Genomic DNA, 18,817 nt, shown 5'->3' on the forward strand with positions numbered 1-18,817 from the left:
AGACAACAAGCAGAATGTTACATGACCGAGGTAGGACATGTTCGACTATTTCCTTCCGGGACAGCATTTCTGCGGGGCTGCTAGACAAGGTTGTGATTTTTATTTTTTCATTGGTAGCTTTGTATCTACAGTAGATTTCGTCACAAGAACATGTTGATTGTAGAACACGGCCAGAGAAGTCCAGCAGTTTCCGTCGTAAAAGCTTATTGGCAATGCTTGTGCATTCAGCCATTTGTAACCCTTGCTGATAATCTTCCCGCCAGGCATGTCTCTCGGGTGCCACATCGGTCGTAGCATTACCGAGAAAACACGAAAAAATCATGACGACCGTTTCATGTACGTTCATTGTTTGTTTGTGTGTACGCTTACTTATTGAATTGCAGAAACCCAGTGCAGAGCAAACATACGCGGTAAGACGAAGTGGAAGTACATCTGGGCGTACTTCCTGCTTTTTGGATGTACATCACTTCGCAGCTGCGCTTCTGTGGCTCATGAATTACCAACCACACACGCTGATACGCAGTCTTCGCGCGAACAGTGAACAACCGTAGAACCATCAGTGTGTGTACGGAGCTGCAACAAAAGAGCAATCAGAAAGAAAGGCAGCTCTTGTGATTCCCGACTCATGATCGGCGTAGTAAAGCGCCCACACGTTCTGCAACAAGCACGGAGATGACGAGCCTCCCATAGCGCAAAATCCAAGCCACTCGCAATGGAATGCTAGTGCCGAACGTAAGTGCCATGTAAACCAGGGTGCTAACTACCCACCACTGAATGATTTCGGTGCCTTCATCACCCAGGGAAAGGCTGAAGGAACAAACAAAATGGCGTCTCCCTGTGTTGCTTCGACCAATCTCTAGTGTAATCAACCCATTCGATGTTATCGATTCAGCTGATGGCATCTCCGACCATCGTGCGGTGCATGTGCAGCCTCCTTCTTTAAAAATGACAAATGATATTAAGGTTACAAGTTTTCATGACCATACAAGAGCTGACAATTTATCTGTTTAGGAAATTTTGCAATCATATTATGACGGTTTCTTTCACAGTGTTGGCGCATGCAACGCTTTGTGGGGAAAACTAAAAAAACATGGTCCATGACTTCTACAACCTTTTGTATCACTTAGAATAAAAAAACATAACCTTCCGTGTAATCCAATCTATGGATTACACGGGAGAATATACATTTAAAAAGGAAAGTGAAGCGTTTGAACAAAGCTAAGAAAAACCACCCCCATAACACAAACATTCATAATCTTAAATGTATCTGAAGAATCGAAAATTAAAATGTGAGAAGAGAAGCACACTTTATGTAATTTTAAGCTTAGTAAAATGATAAAAAAGCCTGCTGCCTTTTTTTTTTGAAGAATTGTAAAGCCCGTGATATCTCATTGTGATAACTTCCTTGTAGAAAATGCTTCTACCTTTGATGCTACTGTAATTGACAGGAAATTTAATGATTACTTCATATCTTCAATTTAAACATTCGACAGAAGTCTGTCTGGTTGGGTATGAAACTGGGAGGTTAATTAGACTCCAACCAAAAGTTTTTGAAGAAACCCGACGTTTCGAAACCGACTTGTTCCTTCCTCAGGGGTGACTGCAGGACTACGTAGCAGTGGCGTACTCAAAGCACTCGCTGGGCGGATAATGACCCCCTCTCTCTCTCTCTCGTTTTGCCATGGAGCGCAGTCCATGTGTATACACTGGGGAAAGGGCTCCAAGAGAGCGGTTGATGTTATGGGCTGCCCTCCGTATATGCCACGGCTCGAGTAGTAACCTTCTCCTCCAGTTCGGCTCGCTTTCAAGGATGGCCTTTGCTTCGAAATTTATCCGGTGATCCAACTCTCAGCCTGTTCGGCGACTGCGCTGCGCTCTTTCTAGAGCTTTCGCACATCGTTGGCGTGTTGTTTCAGTCGTTTCGGTAGGTTTTTCGTCTCACTGATATACGAAGAAGGGCACTCGGCGCACGGAATGTTGTAAACGACACCGGGGGTCCTGTCCATTGTTGGCCGGTCTTTCGGGCGGGAGAGGAGGCGGCCCTTCGTACACGAAGGCACGTGCACGAGGCGAACCCCTTCCTTCTAGCAGATCCGCACCAACATGTCGCTGGTTACCTGAACGTGTGAGACCGGTATGCGTTTGGGGGGCTGCCAATTAAAGTTGAGTGGGGTTTTCGTATCCTCTGTTGCTCTGCGCAGTGGGTGGCGTCTCGAGTGAAGTTTTTTAGGCATCCGTTTTTTCTGAGGTCCGCAATTACGCTGGCGTCTTCTTTTTTTTTTCGCTCCATGTCACTGGAGCATAAGGTCTTAGCTTTCTGGAGTAGCGTGGTCACAACCGTAGCCTTGTGGCAGGCGGTGTGAAAAGAATCAAATTGAAGGTAGCGGCCAGTGTGCGTTGGCTTCCTGTGAACGGAGAACTCCAGGCCGCTGCGCTTTCTTGCCACCTGGACGTCGGGAAAGGGCAGGTAGTGGTCGCTTTCACACTCGGTCGTGAATTATATGGCTGGGTGCACGGAATTCAGGTGCTGTCTGAAGTTCAACTTCCGACGTCTTCACGACGCAAAAGCAATCGTCCATATAACGGAGAAAAAGCTTGGGTCGCGGTGATAAGAAACCAAGTGCTTTATCTTCTATGTACTCCATGGTCGCAGCCGTTCATACTTTGTATGCTAATTTAGTACGTGCTTTATGGTTGAGGTGTGCGCTGCAAGTTTCGAGCTACTTGCCGCTCTTCGCGTGACACTGCAAGTTGTTACTGCAGTATGCATTCCTTCGCCCTTGTGGCGAAACAATGCGCAATGAATGCTCAACTACCTTTGCGTTAACACTTTTAACTTTCGTCTTATACCGAATTCTAAAAAGATGAATCGACCACGTTTTTGTTTCCCGTATACTAATCTTGCCATGCGTAAAATAACAGCTGGTGTTTACAATGGCTAACCTCCCTTAACCGTTCCTTCTATTCCTCGTCTTCCCAATCTTTTATGATGGCGCTTCAGGCTTTCAAGGGAAAAGTCGCTGCCTTCAGAAGAAGAAGAATAGCGTTTTTTTTCCTCGTAGTTGACACCTGTGTCTTAAGTACAGAAACGCAATTCGCGCGCTTTGGAGGAGGCTAAACGTTGGCACCACTAGCTTTTGGCTGTGTCGTTATGACATCTTTATGAAACACCAAGCCTGATAATAAACATCATGTGAAAACAGAGCGAATTTATGACATAAAACAACAATGTATAGCACAAGCAACATAATTTAACTAACAATGACTGGCAATAAGTACCAACATCCGAAATGCCAATGCTTCAAGAGCCTTCACCACTAACTATCTTAGGGTTTTACATCCAATTTATATTAATTCACTCAATGCCCGTTCGCATATCCTTTATGTTCTTCACTTTTTTCCACCTCTGAGCGTTCATAATTTCCTTCCTTCTCCAGGTCACTCCATTTCTGCAAATAACCTCAATTACGCCAGAATGTTTTCGCCAGACCAGCTTCCCTGCGGTTTACCCTCACTCACTCATTTAAACTCATAAACGTTTTCATTGTTTCAATGAAGGAAGGACGTCCGTTTCTATTGCCAGCAGAATCAAGGCAGTGTTCCTTCCACTGACACAATGACTAATTGTTTCCGACTAAGCCCCTGGAGCCACACTCCTAACCAGCACCACTTGACCTATGCTCATGCTTTACGTTTTTTTTTGCCCGACTACGTGTGCTGTCCTGTGGCTCTGAGCTTCGTAATCGCCACCCTGCCCTCACAGTTTCACTGTCGCGCTTCTTGCCCGGAGGCATCTTTCAAACTAAGTACGGCGCGCCCTTTTCTGTGCAATATATATTTAACTGATCACAATAACCCCACGCACTTCGGCTAATAACTAGGCCTAAGCCTCCATACATTCCATGTAAATGCTTTACGACGAGGAAAGCTTGTCGCATTGGGTGACGGTACTGCGTCATATGGTCGGCGTGCCCATCGCAGATCTATGCTTTCCATAAAGGCACTTCATGATGAAAGAACGACTGGCTCACATCCCAAAGGATCACTGGTCAGGACGACGGGGAGGATGACAGAGATATCTTTTCGTCATTGACAACTGTATTGCGGACCATAAACATGAAATCACCGTGAACTATCTCGGCTTCGAAGCCGTTAGGAAAAACGCTTTCGCTGCAATTGTAGCCGCTGCTGCACATCCTCAACAGTGCACTTTGTGCATGCGGGGAAGCACTTCTTCGAGGGTGATAATAATGACCAGCTTATTTCACATCTCAGCTGCACTAGCTTCGAAAACAGGCTTCGGTTTTTATGGCCCGAGACAGAAAAGCCATTGCATTGTTTTTCTCCTCCACGATGTGCACTCGTTGGACGACCCGTACTAATGATTCAAAATGAGGAAATTAAAGTAATTATAAGCCGGAAGGTGCGTCGCTGATGGAATATTTTCGGTTAATTGAAACAAATATATTACTTGACTAAAAACTATAGCGAGAAAATCATCCTGAGGGGATCACTGGTAGTAAAGATGATGATGATGGTAATAATAATAATAATAATAATAATAATAATAATAATAATAATAATAATAATAATAATAATAATAATAATAATAATAATAATAATAATGATGATGATGATGATGATGATGATGATGATGATGATGATGATGATGATGATGATGATGATGATGATGATAGAGAATCAGTCCTACGAAACGTTCGACAGTGTATACGTTGGAAGTAAGACCACTCACGTTGGCGTGATATCCGCAACTCTTTGTCACCTTCCCCGTTGTCTTGTACCAGCCACATTTGTATACGCTGTCCCTTTATGACGTGTACTGGTTAGTCCGTGTCAGCGGCCTCCACTCTGTTTCACCGCTCACGTGGTGAGTTCTTAGTTTTCGGCCTATCTGCGGCGGGAGGCTCACCGAGTCGTCTGGGTGCTTGTCGGGGCAATTAGCGAAAACGCGCACGCAGACGAGGGAGTGGCAAGCCGCATAAGCCGTTGCACGCAGCCTTAATTTTGTTGCGTTGTATGTCTGGCCCGTGCACGTTTTGTATAAGTGCCATCAACCGGCGTGCGAGCGGCGAGGGTGAGTTGGGAAAGTACGCAGGGAAGCACCTCGTTGTGGCTGAAGTAGCAACGACATGGAGTGCATTTCCGAGGCATTTCCGGCGTTGCATTAACCGGCATATGCGCGGCCTCACTCACGCCCGCTCTATGGGCCATGCATTTATTATGACCTCTTATGCCTGGCGTACTTTCTAGGCGTTGACCGGCAACCTACTGGAACTCATTTAGTGCGCTTAGATTTCGGCTTGACTTTTGCAAAAAATAGTGTGTACGTGCCTGTCTGGTATCCTGCTGCCTTCCGAAATATGTTCGGAACGTGTTCTATACGAGTGCTATTTAAGGCATTCTGTCAAATTAAACGGTGTCCTTTGCTCAGTATGCGAACTCACGCCTTTGCACCCTCTTGTTTTGCTTCCATCTTCTATTTTTTCACTGCTTCTGCGCAGGTGAATGAGTGTGTTTTATTTCGAACAATGATTGCAGATGGACCGTTGCTGAGCGTTTCACTAGGCGCCAACATCAGAAACAAGGCGATCCGTGAAAACTCGGACGTGTGCCTGTAATGCAACATCCAGGCGAACCCTATGGTCGGGTAGGTGGGCTGGAAGTTAGAAGGGAAGCTGCTCTACAGCGATGTGGAGCAGGGCATCATCATTAGCTACCAGTCGCTCGTGCTACAGAAATCACGGCGTGGGAATTGCGGCCACTACCAGTGCGTCACCACAAACGTCGAAGGAAAAGGGGAGAGTTACCGTATCCTGCTCCTGGTCCACTGTGAGTGTGATCATCTATAGAAAGAAAATATTGTTATGCTTCTCATTCGAGAGTAACCACGCTAGACTGAGCACGAATACATAGGCAGGCGTAGAATTTTGAAGGGGGTAGAATTCTTCAGAAGTGTCCCCTCCTCCTCTCCCAAAACCGGTCACCAGCAAAAGAACACAAGCTTTGCAACGCGGGTACAAAATGGAAACGAAGAAATGACATGCATCACACAGCAATCTGTCCTTATACTCATAAATTGTAATCTCTAGGACAGGAAAGGCCTGCCTCTGGTTCTCGAAGTTCCGCGGAAGAAAGTTGAAACTAAACAGTTCTTGTAAACCAACAACAGCAGCCTCGGCTACAATTGTGGCCGAAAATCAGCATGACCCCGACTCTGCACTTTAAACAATGTTGGGCCAGGTTCAACCGAAAAAAAAAAGTGTGGGGAGAACAGTCTCCTCCGCACTTTATTGAATTAGGGGAAAGGGTAGTCTCGCATGCGTCAATGTCTATGCACAAAGGACATAGTGAAGTAGTTAACTATTTGTGTCTGAGCGGTTCAATGAATGATAGCTGGAAATCACAGCTCTTTGTAAGATTGTACATCGTCTTTGCTTTGAGCTCCCGCCTGCAGTCATGGCGTAACAACCAGTCCAATCCGCCACTGGCACAAATAGTCGATATTCAATGAAAACGGTTTTCCTTCAATATCAACCATATCAACCACGCAAGCGCACGCGAGCGTGAGCACGCAAATGTGGCAATTAATGTTCGGAAATTGTCGTGGTCGTCATGCTTCGTAACAGGACGTGAGTGCAAGAGTCTTCAAATATATGCTGTTCTAGATAAATAACATTCTACGCTATATAGGTTAAATCATTCCGATTTGAGAATTTTCAGTTCGTTTTACTTATCTCTTTGTATTTCGCGGGAATTCGCAGTTACCAGAAAAACACTAACAATCAGCAGATACAAAGCTCGAAACTGTTTAATCGGACGTTTTGCAAACCGATGTCCAATTTTCACACTGACATTTTTTATCCGCGTTCGTTCCTTGAAAAGCTAGTTAATTAAACAGATGAATTGAACCAATATTTTAAAACACAAAAAATAGCGTGCCTAACTCCAGGCAACAGTCAGAAACATGCATTTAGTCGCGTCGTAATTCCTTGTGTCGGCAGATTTGAAAACTCTGGCCAAAGATAGCTGGGACACCCTGTATATGAGTAGGAAAAAGAGAGAGAGAAAAAGCAAGGATGAAAGAAAGGCAGGCAGGTTAACTGGATGAGCCCGGTAGGCTACATTGTGCTGGGGAAAGGGCTAAGGGCAATAAAAGTTATAGAGAGAGAAGAAGAGAAAAGTCACTAATGCTGTCGACGTAACGGCAGCTCTGTGCTTAATATCACCGACGGGGAGTCACACAAATGTCCTAATCAAATCAGCGCATTCATTGCATTACGTAACTTGTAAGCAGAGTCCCATGCACCCAAATACTTGCCGATGGTGATGCCATAATGGTGTCGTTTGCGTTATCAAGCAGCATAATTCGGAAGGCTTGCGAGAACTGAAGTGATTGTGTCAAACAGTTGCAACACACTTCTAGCTGTCGGTGTCTGCATCTTGCTCAGCACACGCGTATGTCACTGACCAGGGTGCTGACCATGACGATAACTTATCAGTCTTTGTCCGTTACGTTATGGGGTATGTGATGCAGCTCTGATAGGTCTGATGCCGCTCACCAAGCGCATGTATTTTTAGAAGTTCGGGCCAAGCGTCAACTGCGTTGACATCACTGCCCTTTGACAGGGCTGTGTTCGGATGGGTAGTAGGAGAGAAACGTAAGTTTTCCTGCTAGCAGAAGCGGCTTTGTTCTTAGAGCCGACTGCACTTGTCCCGAGTGGATGAAGTGGACGTGGTTTTAGATGTGCTTCACGAGACGAGAAGGTTTCGGAGGCTTTGGTGCAGCTTCTTCTCGATGTGAGATGTCGTTTCAAGCCCCTTTCTTCAGTAATTTAGCTCCCTTCGAAAAAGAAGACAACCCTTCAAAGAGGCATCATGTTAACCACTGCAATTTGAGAGCTTCAGCATCATGGCCTGGCATGTGTCCGTGTTGTGATTCCCAGTGCATCGGGAACAGACGGCAGAGTTCGTACACCCTCCACTTACGTTACCCAACTTCTCGCACTTTCTGCACTGAAGTGGTTTCTGTACAAAAGGACGAACTGCGTGTCGGAAGTGACCTACTTTCATGTTTGAAGGGAATGATTCGCCCTTAAATATAATCCTTACGCATCGTGATGTTCCGATACGACATATACTTGCAATTATGGTATCTTCTGAAGCCAGTTTGACCAAGACTTGTAGATCTGTGTTGGTGATGGGTTCGTCAACATCATATGTTACCCCAGTGCTCACTTCTTTGCCCGGCGGTATATGAGAGCGTACTTCCATCACATTAAGTTTCGAAACTTATCGCGATCTGTCGAGCGCAGTCATATGATTGACGTCAGTCGCTATGATGTTCTTGTGGCTATTCACTCCGACTTCTTTCACTTCGTTCAGCACCAGTGCCTCAGGGTGTAAAGACATTATTTTCCGGTTGAGCCGTCTCATGTAGTCACTGACGAAAACTGGCATGAAGAGGATGGTTAATACCTTGGTATTGCACGAAGTTCGCATGGTGGACTCACTCGAACTGAGGGGCGTGCTCAGCAATGGTACAGTGGGTTGTCTAGTTTTCTTCTTCTTTTCGGTAAGGAAGTATAGCATATTTCATGACAAGAAAGGTGCGAGAGACTTCGCAGGCTTTCTTGTCTTCAGGACCATGAGGGTATTCTTTAAAGCTACAGACTGAGATTAACACGAATACTGTAAAAAAATAAATGCCTAAGAAGTTCTGGAAGAAAATCCGAATGAAACACTCACTTAGAAGACAAAAAAAAGTGCGATTCAATATTTTTGCGTGAAAAGGGGTGCACTAGATTTTAGATCGGCGACGACATGCATTTGAGTTTGAGATTTGATGAATTTCACAGAAAGGTGGAAGGGGTCACAGAGCTTGAACCAATAAAGTTGTGTCAATCAGCTTTTTGTTTGGCTGCAGTGGTCGGGGATTCCCTTGAAGCCTAGGGTGACGCTTTTGAAAAGGTCCTTAACCAGCGCGTTTTTTTTTCTTTTTTCGAATGAATAAGATATTTAAGTTCTCTGGATGCAACTCTAAATTCAAATTGCCAGGTGAAAAATGTGACGCCACATTTATACTCCCAAGCTTTGTTAAATGCGTCCGTAATTACATTCATGACTTTTTTAGAACACTGCAGTGTCTTCTTTTTTGAGTGGAGTTTTTAGTACCCGTCCCTGCCCCGAACGGCATAACCATTGGCGCTGCCGTCGGCTTAATCGATACAACAAGCGAGCACGAAAGGGAGCAAACGAGTATGAAAGAGAGTGATCGAGGATGAGTGGGAGCGAACGAGGACGAAAAAGAGCCAATGCGAATGAAAAGATAGCGAAAGCGCAGCCTGTCAATATCCCGAACTACTGTCATCTAATGTCACTTTCCTCGCCCGTCACACGCGCTAGGCCATCTATCCAATGCAAAGTTTGAGATTGGGCTAGTAGAAAATCGATCAACAATCGGCGCAGAAATAAAGGACCATGAAAAAAAAACAGAGACAAGTGTAGAGACGGACAGTGCTCGTCTTTGTTCTTTTTATTGTCCCTTCTCTGTTTTTTCTCTGATTGTTGAAACCTCAGACAGAGCTCGCACGCATTTCGGGCTAGGACGCGCACTGCGACTGGCTTCGCTCGTCGGGACGGATCCGTCATCGTTTCAGTTTGTTCATGACGCCTACAATGCATGCAGAGAGTAATACACGTAGCACTTGAGCGCTGACAGTTTCTGTGGCAAGATGTAAGAAATGTTACATTACTACGACGACTTGCACATTGTTACATTGCTAACAACTGCTCACAACTGCGACATTGCTACAACTGCTTACACGCATGATTTGATGTAAGCGGGGCCTTCACCGTAGCCCTAAAATGTGCACGTGTGAAGGGTAAAGAGGGGCGGCAAGACTCATTCACTGCAGCACGTCCGTCATGGTGGCGTAGAGTTCTCGACTTCTGATCACTTGTCGTGCGTTTGATGGCGGCACCAGCGGTCGCATGTCGATGAAGACAATATGCTTTTATCAGTGCACGTTAAATAGCACCAGATGTTCATTTCCAGAGCCCTCCACTTCAACATGCCTCCTTATCACACTATATTTTTGAGTCGTAAAACCTAGGATATCATTATTATCGTTCGCAGCAGCCATGAAACACCAGAAAGAAACCAATGGTGGCTACTAAGCCAAACGGTAACATCATGGCAGATAATCACTCAAAATTATAATGGAAAAGTAAAACACCTCTTTCTGCCAGAGGCCTTTCCTCCAAATGACTACATTACGTTTCAGCCTAAATAAGATCTGTGTAGTACGTCGCGGCATCACTTGATGAATTCAACCGCACTTGCACTCTGGTTCACACGGAAGGAAACAATTCTGAGAATGAAGCCTATTTGCTGAATCGACAGTGGGCCCATGCAATCTTTGAAAACTGGCACCCAGTTGTCTCGTTATTTTTTTCTTCACAGTTACTTAGTCTGTCGCGATGGTGCATAACCGTCGATAACACGCATTACCATGATTTGAACGTAGTTCACTTCATGCTGCTCTTCTGAACTGCGAATATGCCAGAAAAATACCGTTGCATGTATATGCAATTGACGGCTAACTTTTTCTGGTTTAGCTGGTTATCTAGTTGAGATACATTGTTCACCGCTAACACAAGCTGGGAACAAAGGGCAAAAAACAGGAAGAACCAAGAGGAAACAATACAGATTGCTTGATTCTGTATGAATGCTGCATGTAAAGGGAAGTGCATTCTGCGTCAGAGCAATCTCTCTTACCCTAAATGTCCCTCTCTCATTCCAGCCACTAGCGCTTGTGGGGCGTGAGAAACCTGAAGGTTGTTTGGTATAGTGCGATAACTTTCTGCATGTTTCTCAAGAAGGTCGTGCTCTATTTGCATCCCTCCACACAGTATTTTCACTTTTGTGTTTAAAAAGAGTGCTTTTATTTTGTCTTCAAAGCTTCGTTGCTTAATGTATTGGTAGTGTTGATGCGAACGCGGTATCTGCAAATACACAGATACCACATGCCCAGCTGCTAAGCGAAAGTAAACAATTTAGTCATGTTTAGCAATATAAATACGGGCTCTACTAGGTAGAAAAAATGTAGGAGAACCACAATGGAGTTTCATGAAAATGAAAGCTGCTTAACGTGAGCATAAATACGTATCTCGGAATAATATATATCACCATTGAAAAAGTATTCGATCAACCCACATCTATTGAGTAAGCCTCCTTAATTTATTACTTTCAGAGCTCTGTCCTTGAACCCAGCGAAAACATTTCAGATACTTTATTGCCCGGGCAACTAATCTTCCATACTGCACGCCGCAAGCAGATGGCGCCAAGTGGCGTACCGCTCTATCCTTTCCTTAGATCACTCAGGAGTTCTGCCCCACGTCTGCTCCTACCTTTGATTCGGCGCGCACATCAGAACACGGCATCTGATATTGGCAGTAAAACATAAAGTACGTATGTATTGCCTCGCTGTGTCATCATCTCGTAGGTTGGTTGGTCGGAATCGTTTCACCCACTAGATTATTCATTCTTCTTAGCACTGTGGCGCTTGGCCTGTCTGTAGCGTGTGGGCAGTCACGACAGGACAAACGCTGTCGTACTATGGCGGTTCCTTTTTCTTGTCGTGCTTCAGCCTTATTCTGTTAACGTATACACTTACAGAACCAAGTTCTTTGTTGGCGTGGTCGGGGTCCTTTCGTCGCCTTTTGTTTGCTTCCTTTCCTGGAACACCACTTTCGGGCACACTTGCTTAATGAGCCTTCGTAACAATTGTCATGAAATTAGTGTTAGCATAGCATTAAGATAGATTTACTAGCGCAAAAAAACATTTCATAAAGAAAGCTCACACAAACAACGTTGAACTGACAACTGATTTATTTTGGAAGGTACGTGCCAAAACAGCAAAAGAAAACACGAGGAAAAAGCAGCGATAAACACCTTGTAATAACTGCTCGCCAAAAGGACAAACAACCGAAGGTAACCGCGCCATATAAAAAAGCTTTACGCTACGATGTACGCCCCCGTAATGATAGAAGTGAGAAATTATGTACTTGATTATAAAACCGACCGGAGAAAACACTTTAAAGACAGCTTTTAGGACCAAGTATACAATTTTTCACTTCTTTCAAATCGGAGGTGTACACTGTGGCGTAAGATATTATGACGCCGTGGTTACCTTGGCTTCTTCGCTCTTTTGGCGAGAAGTTGTCATGTTGTGCTCATCGCTTCTTTTTTCTCTTGTTTTCTTTCTGTTGTTACGACGTGGGCCTACAAAAAGTCTCAGTGTTCGAAATAATAAATCAGTTGTGAGTTCGGCACTGTGTGTGTGTTTCCATTCTGAATGTCCTGTTGTTTTTTGCACTCGTAAATCTATCTTAAACATGAATCAACTCCTAGAAGCAACAGTTTTATCATAGCAACTGAACTTACAGAATAATATTGATGTTATTTCTTCAATGTAACACCAGCATATTCGAGCAGTAGCTTGCCTGCGTAAGCCTGTGTTTGGAATTGGCTGCCGTATCACATCACTTACATCGTCATATTGCATAGGCCGAGGTGAATCAGATAGTGTAAAAGATGAACGGAACTTATGAAAGTCAGATTTTGCGGCATATAGGCCCCTTCAATGATAAAGGTTGCTCACCAGCGCAAACGACAGGGCAGGAGGAGACAGAAGAAGAGACGAGACAGAGCGCTCTGTCTCGTCTCTTCTCCTGTCCCCTCCTGCCCTGTCGTTTGCGCTGGTAAGCAACCTTTATGGTGTTATACCAACACGCCCAATCCCACTGCCCCTTCAATGAGTGGAGCTATGCGCGCATGCGAGGATTCATTGACGTCATTGACCTAGGTCTGTGGTCTCCTCCAAGGAGATTCTGAATTCGTAATTAAGCTATGCCATGGTATCATTCAGTTTCAGTAAACGGACACAACCATTATCTTTGCAAAGAGGAATGTTTTGCGGTGATTTCTTGTTATTCACGGATCGTCATGCATCGGGAGTTTGAAATTACGCAAATAATACTTTTCAGGATGCCTTTGATTTTTCATTTGTGAACTGCACAGACGCATCGATATCGTAACAGCACGATGACGGATACACGTAGATTATATGTGATAATGCTTCTCAAGCACGGCTCCGGTACCAAGTTACTGAGACACTCACCTACATAGATTATTAAAATGCCTGTCAACCCGAACGCCACATTGAAAGTGTATCTTATTTTCTTAGTCAAAGCTCTTGAGGGATTCCAAGAGCTGAAATCGTTTCCAAAGTTATCCGCCGCCGCCGCCATCAGCGTTTGTAAGTGCTAATAAGAAAGGAAATTTCGTGGACTGGATGAAATTCCAACGCAGCCCACTACGCGACAACCGAATACTGTGCGGCATAGCCACGCCGGTGCTTAAAACATATTTGCAAGAAGACCCTGTACATCCGTCACGACTTGAAAGGAATCGCGTGGCCGTAAAGTAAAATAACAACGGCGTATTACAATGCAAGTTGTGTATCAACGGCGTCGTTAATTGCTTTCAACCCAATACAAAGGCTTCAGCCATAGTTCATCATAATCAGTCACAAAAAAAAGTGCCGATAATGCAATATTGATGTGTAGTGGGCCCCACGATTGTCTGCAGAATGACAAATAGTAGCATAGTGAAGGCTTTCCTACTTAGACAAATATAATTTGACGTGTTGGTTGCTCTGCAAGCGTGCTTGTATTGGTTTCTCAGGTACATCTTTAGAAAATCTAAGCATTTTCTTCTCAAACGCGCATACACACAAGGCCGCACCAATGGGCGGGCACTCCAGACTGACATCATGAGGTGGATGTTCGGAAACTTCGGATAAGATTGTTAGGTGCATGAACGGCACTATTTCCTCGGTCGTGCAAGCGATCGACTTCGGTCGTCTGGGTGGGCCCTCACGCGACATATGAAAGAATTCTGACACGAATTGAAGACATCGCAAAAGGGATATTTTTGGTTTCTTTGGTATGCACTGTCAAGCCTCTGTCCACGTAGGGGTACGACAAAACGTATAAATTATTTTGTTTTGATAATGAAGTTATGGTCGCTACAAGCCATCTCTCCTGCAATGGGCGTTATCTCGACGAGTCAAGGCAGTTCCGCAGTCGTAAGCTCCTGCGTCCTGCAAGCAGTCGAAATGCTTCTACCACTGGCAGCGTCATTGGACACAGCTCATTGGTTGCTGTACACGTGAGCCATGAGCAGATGACAGATTTGCACGTCACCACTTGCAGCCTTCCTGTGACGTCACACTGCAATAACACGTGAGTGAGAAGCCGCCCCCTTGACTTCGGAAGAAAAGGTGTTTTTTAAGGTAGAGGTAACAAAAATATATTCGGTTCACACCCAGGCCCCACAATACTTGTTTAACGTTTCTTTATCAGCATGAGCAGCTTGACTACGCTTGCTGCAGGGCAAAAGCCTCTCCCATGTTCCACCAGTCACTTCAGTCCTGTGCATGCTGCTGTGACTTTATACCCGCAAACTTCCCGATCTCATCAGTGAAAATAGCTTTCTGCCTCCCCCTATCCGGCTTGAATCATCTGAGGATCCAATCAGTTACCCTTCATGACCAGCGGTCACCTTGCCTTCACGCTCGGTGCCCTGGCCATGATAATTTCTTCCTCTTGATTTCTACTATGATTTCCATGAGTACTCGTTTGTCCCCTTTATACACTCTGCTCTCTTCTTGTCCCTGAGGGTTACACCTATCATGGTTTCTTTCCATTGCTCACTGCGTCGTCTTCAACTTAAGTTGAACAGCTTTTGTAATCCTCCAGGTTTCTCTTCCGTAGGTAAGTACCAGTAAGATGCAGCTGTTATAAACCTTCTTTCTAAAGGATAGTGGCAACGTACCATTCATGATTTGAGAATGCTTGCCGAATGTTCTCAACCTCATTCGCATTCTTCAAGTTACTTCAATCTCGTGGTTCGGCTCCACGGTGACTGCCTGTACTAAGTAGACATACTTTTACAACTTTAAGTGCACTGCTACCTATCCCGAATCTGCAGATTATTATTGAGACCTACCATTGTGATCCCCTTGTCAAGTTTAGAAATCATGAATTACAATAGCAATGCATTGTACTCTGCAAAGCGCAGGCTACTAAAGTGCTCTCCGTTGACTAGTATCTCTAACTTTTCACATTTAGGGCTCTGAAAACCTGCTATAAACATAGGGTAAGAAGCATTCGGGGGAGATATATACTTCCAATATATAGATTAGCTTAACTATACGCAGCCTAATGCAGGCATGCACCCACATGATAAATCTTCTTTGAGATCACTTGATTAGGAAAACAATACGGCTTGGCTGCACTACTCTGTAGTTTCTCTTTTTACTTGGATAGAAATTATGTGAACACTTCAAGTGCAATTTACCGAATGTGTGACGCCCCGTATGAAGTTTAAGGGTGATGACGTCTCCTTGCGCATCATGTGTTCTAGGTACGAGTGATAGAATGCGAGGGCAGTCAAAGATGCCAGATGAAGTGAAGGGCAAACTCAGCGGCTGACTTCAGCCGCGCGAAGGACTGGTGGGATAGAAAGGAGCGCCGTGGGGCTCCAGCAAAAACTGCGTACTCCTTGAGCACCTGAACATAGTCGCGCGCTCGCTATCTTGACGGGGATCAGAAGGTGGCTCCCACCTTTGTAGATGTGTTCTCATGACTCAGAACGAGAGAAAACACCAAGGTCCTTTCGATCACTACAGGGGCAGTATTTTTCAGGCAAGTGTTCTCTTCAACTACGCAACATCATCTGCTAAAGGATCTGACTGTTAGGCTTACTTCATACAACAGTCCGTTCTGCTGCTATCGCATTCGTTCCTTCCCTTTTGTGTTGACATTGTGACACTGTTATTGTTTAGATCGGAAGTGCCAGCCGCTGTGGTCAAGGCGCTATGCTATTACTTTGCTATGCTCGAATAGACAGATTTAAATCTTGGCCATGCTGGTCGCATACTGACAACCGAACATCTAAAACATCACCATAGATCAAGATGCTCGTTAAGGGCCTCAGATGAATGAATGAATGGATGAACTTTATTAGGCTCTTGAGAACATGCTCTAGCATGATGCGGGCCACTCAAACGCGAGATGATCAAAAAATATTTAGCGTGTTTTGCAATGGTATGCCTCATAAATATTGTGTGCTATTGGCAATTGAAAGTAATTTACCTAATTTTCATAGTAATATTGTTCTCAAAATTTCCTGCGCAGATGGGCTTTCCCTTCTGGAGCGTCAGACGTCACTCGGACCCAGGGGAGCTCCACCACACTACTTTACCTTGGCCCCCTGTGAGCGGATCCAATCAACATCTACGAACAAGAAGAGGGGCCACTAGGCCAACCACATTTCGAAGCTGGAGATGTCCGGCACTGCGAAATGGATCGAAAACGCACCCCGCTTCTCAAATCTTGGTCAGCACACACACCTCGTACGGTGTGTGCGTAGCAAATGTGGGAACTGTTCTGTGTATTTATGTCGGTGGTCATTTTGAATGAATGTCACACGGGGACACAGCTGGCCAAGATGCGAATACCCTGCCATGTCAGGCCCTGCTCGTACTCGTTCTGATGCAAGCACCCTGGTCCCTGTAACAGCGTTCAGGTGTTGCTCATAGTTTGCGCAAGACTGGACTGCTTCGCCTCCTGTGATGTTTGGAGTGGGGAACATCGGTGTGGAGTGATTCATTCGTTCACCAGTGATTCGAGCTGACCCGGCCGTGTTGCTTCAACGTCCGAACGTGTAGAGAAGACGCGTGCCACAGGGCTATGTCCCACCAAGTGCCCAACACGGCTCTGTTTCTAGTACCAGCTACACTGTGTCGTCATGATTTCGCATTGTTGCCTTACCACATTGAGCAAAGAGACACTGTATAAGCTTCGTAATAATAAAACTGAATCTCACTTTATAGGGCAGACTGTTAGTAACTTAGGCTTCAGTTGCGCGACTGAGAAGTGCAAATTATTATAGAAGGTCAATCAGTGTGGTTTAACTAGATCCCAGTAAAGATTCTTCAGAAAAATCAAGAAACTTTTTGAATCGAGGTAAATAGGAAAGAGCTCGCTGTTTTCTCAGAGAAGTTGAACATATTTCAGCTAACTGTGTGTAGCCTAAGAACTCTCTTGTGTTGACACGCAAAGAAAAGTGTGAAAAGTTCACGGCACTACATTCTGTTTTTTGAAAATGTTTTTTTGGTTAGCTTCCATGGTGGTCACCACTGTATGAAACAGCTGCTGGTTTCACGTTATTGCATTTAGTATAGCAAGCCACTGGTGTGCTCAAAGCCAACATTTGTCCAAGGTGGCGAGTCAATAAAATATAGATCATGTGATTGTAGCTTCCATGTGCTGCTGTCCTGGTAATCAACAAAATCAATACGTTTCAGACTCTTCAGTCCGACTTAATTATTTCGTGTTATGCGCACGTCCCGTCCTTAGCAGTGCTGCATACACGTGGTGAGTGATACGCTAATGTAAATAAATGCAGCGATATTTAGAAATGTCTTTGCATTCACTTATATGTGTTCTAAAGAGGTCGTCTGTGCACCAACCACGACGCACTGGGATAGTGCCAACCAAAGGTCAACGTGAGAGGATAATGCAGGACAAGTGTATGTCCTTTTGAGCACTGCATGAAACTGCCTCAAATTCCATGGGTAGTGATCCTCTGAAAAAGATCCTCAGGTGGGTCGTTGTGACAGGTCACGTACAAAAACAGCGTGAAAGATCGATCACAAGGTAAAGGAGGAATCAAAAACCTCGCTGTTTGTTCGTGTCCTCTTTTTTTCTTAGGCTTTCACCACTTGTTTATATATCTTACTGCACGTTTGTGTGAATGAATGAATCCATAAGCTTGCCACCAACCCTGTTTGAATGTGACGAGACTTGTAAAAAACAAAAATATAGGATTTCGAAAGCCTGTCGGTCATGTGCTCTAGCACTGGAGACACTGGCACTGATGTTCTAAATATCCGATCATGTGGTCTCCCTTTCATCCCACGTAGGTAAGTGAACGGCCAGAATCACTGTGAGCGCGTGCTCGTTATGGTACATGTGCAGCGTTAAGCCAAATGAAGACAGCATACGACAGACCGGTCCCTAAAGTGATCCTGATAAGTGAATTTATTGATTGATATGTGGGGTTTAACGTCCCGAAACCACTATATGATTATGAGAGACGCCGTAGTGGAGGGCTCCGGAAATTTAGACCACCTGGGGTTCTTTAACGTGCACCCAAATCTGAGCACACGGGCCTACAACATTTCCGCCTCTATCGGAAATGCAGCCGCCGCAGCCGGGATTCGAACCCGCGCCCTGTGGGTCAGCAGCTGAGTACCTTAGCCACTAGACCACCGCGGCGGGGCCTGATAAGTGAATTAAACAGTCTATCAAGCCAGCTGTGCCTTGGAAGTGATATTGGTGCTACCCTCTCCCTGTCCGTCTCTTTTTTTTTTTCTCTTTGACAAACATCACTACAGAGTTTCATCCCACAAACGCCGCAGGTCGCGAGATCAAATTTCGGGTGCGGTGGCTGCGTTTTCGATAGAGACGAATATGCTGTAGGCTTGGGTGCCCAGATTTCGGTGTACTTTAGAGAACCCCTTGTGGCGTAAATTACCGGAGCCCTCCACTATGGCGTTTCTCATAATCGTAGGGTGGTTTTGAGACGCTAAACCCCACACATCAACCAATCAAGCAATTGACAACGTACGCGACAGCATTCTGGCATTATCCATGTCATGACTAT

The 18,817-nt window shown here is 45.0% G+C and overlaps 1 long non-coding RNA gene across 1 annotated transcript in view; it reads left to right on the forward strand.

Moving 5' to 3' along the window:
• LOC142813863 (uncharacterized) overlaps positions 1-17,570 on the forward strand; it is a 70,839-nt gene extending 53,269 nt beyond the window's left edge. The window contains exons 2-3 of the long non-coding RNA XR_012894704.1: positions 5,560-5,850; positions 16,285-17,570. This is a non-coding gene — a long non-coding RNA (uncharacterized LOC142813863). The remainder of the gene's footprint in view (positions 1-5,559; positions 5,851-16,284) is intronic.
• The last annotated feature ends 1,247 nt before the right edge of the window (positions 17,571-18,817 follow it).

The sequence above is a fragment of the Rhipicephalus microplus genome, chromosome 4, assembly GCF_043290135.1.
Source record: "Rhipicephalus microplus isolate Deutch F79 chromosome 4, USDA_Rmic, whole genome shotgun sequence".
Classification (NCBI taxonomy): Eukaryota; Metazoa; Arthropoda; class Arachnida; order Ixodida; family Ixodidae; genus Rhipicephalus; species Rhipicephalus microplus.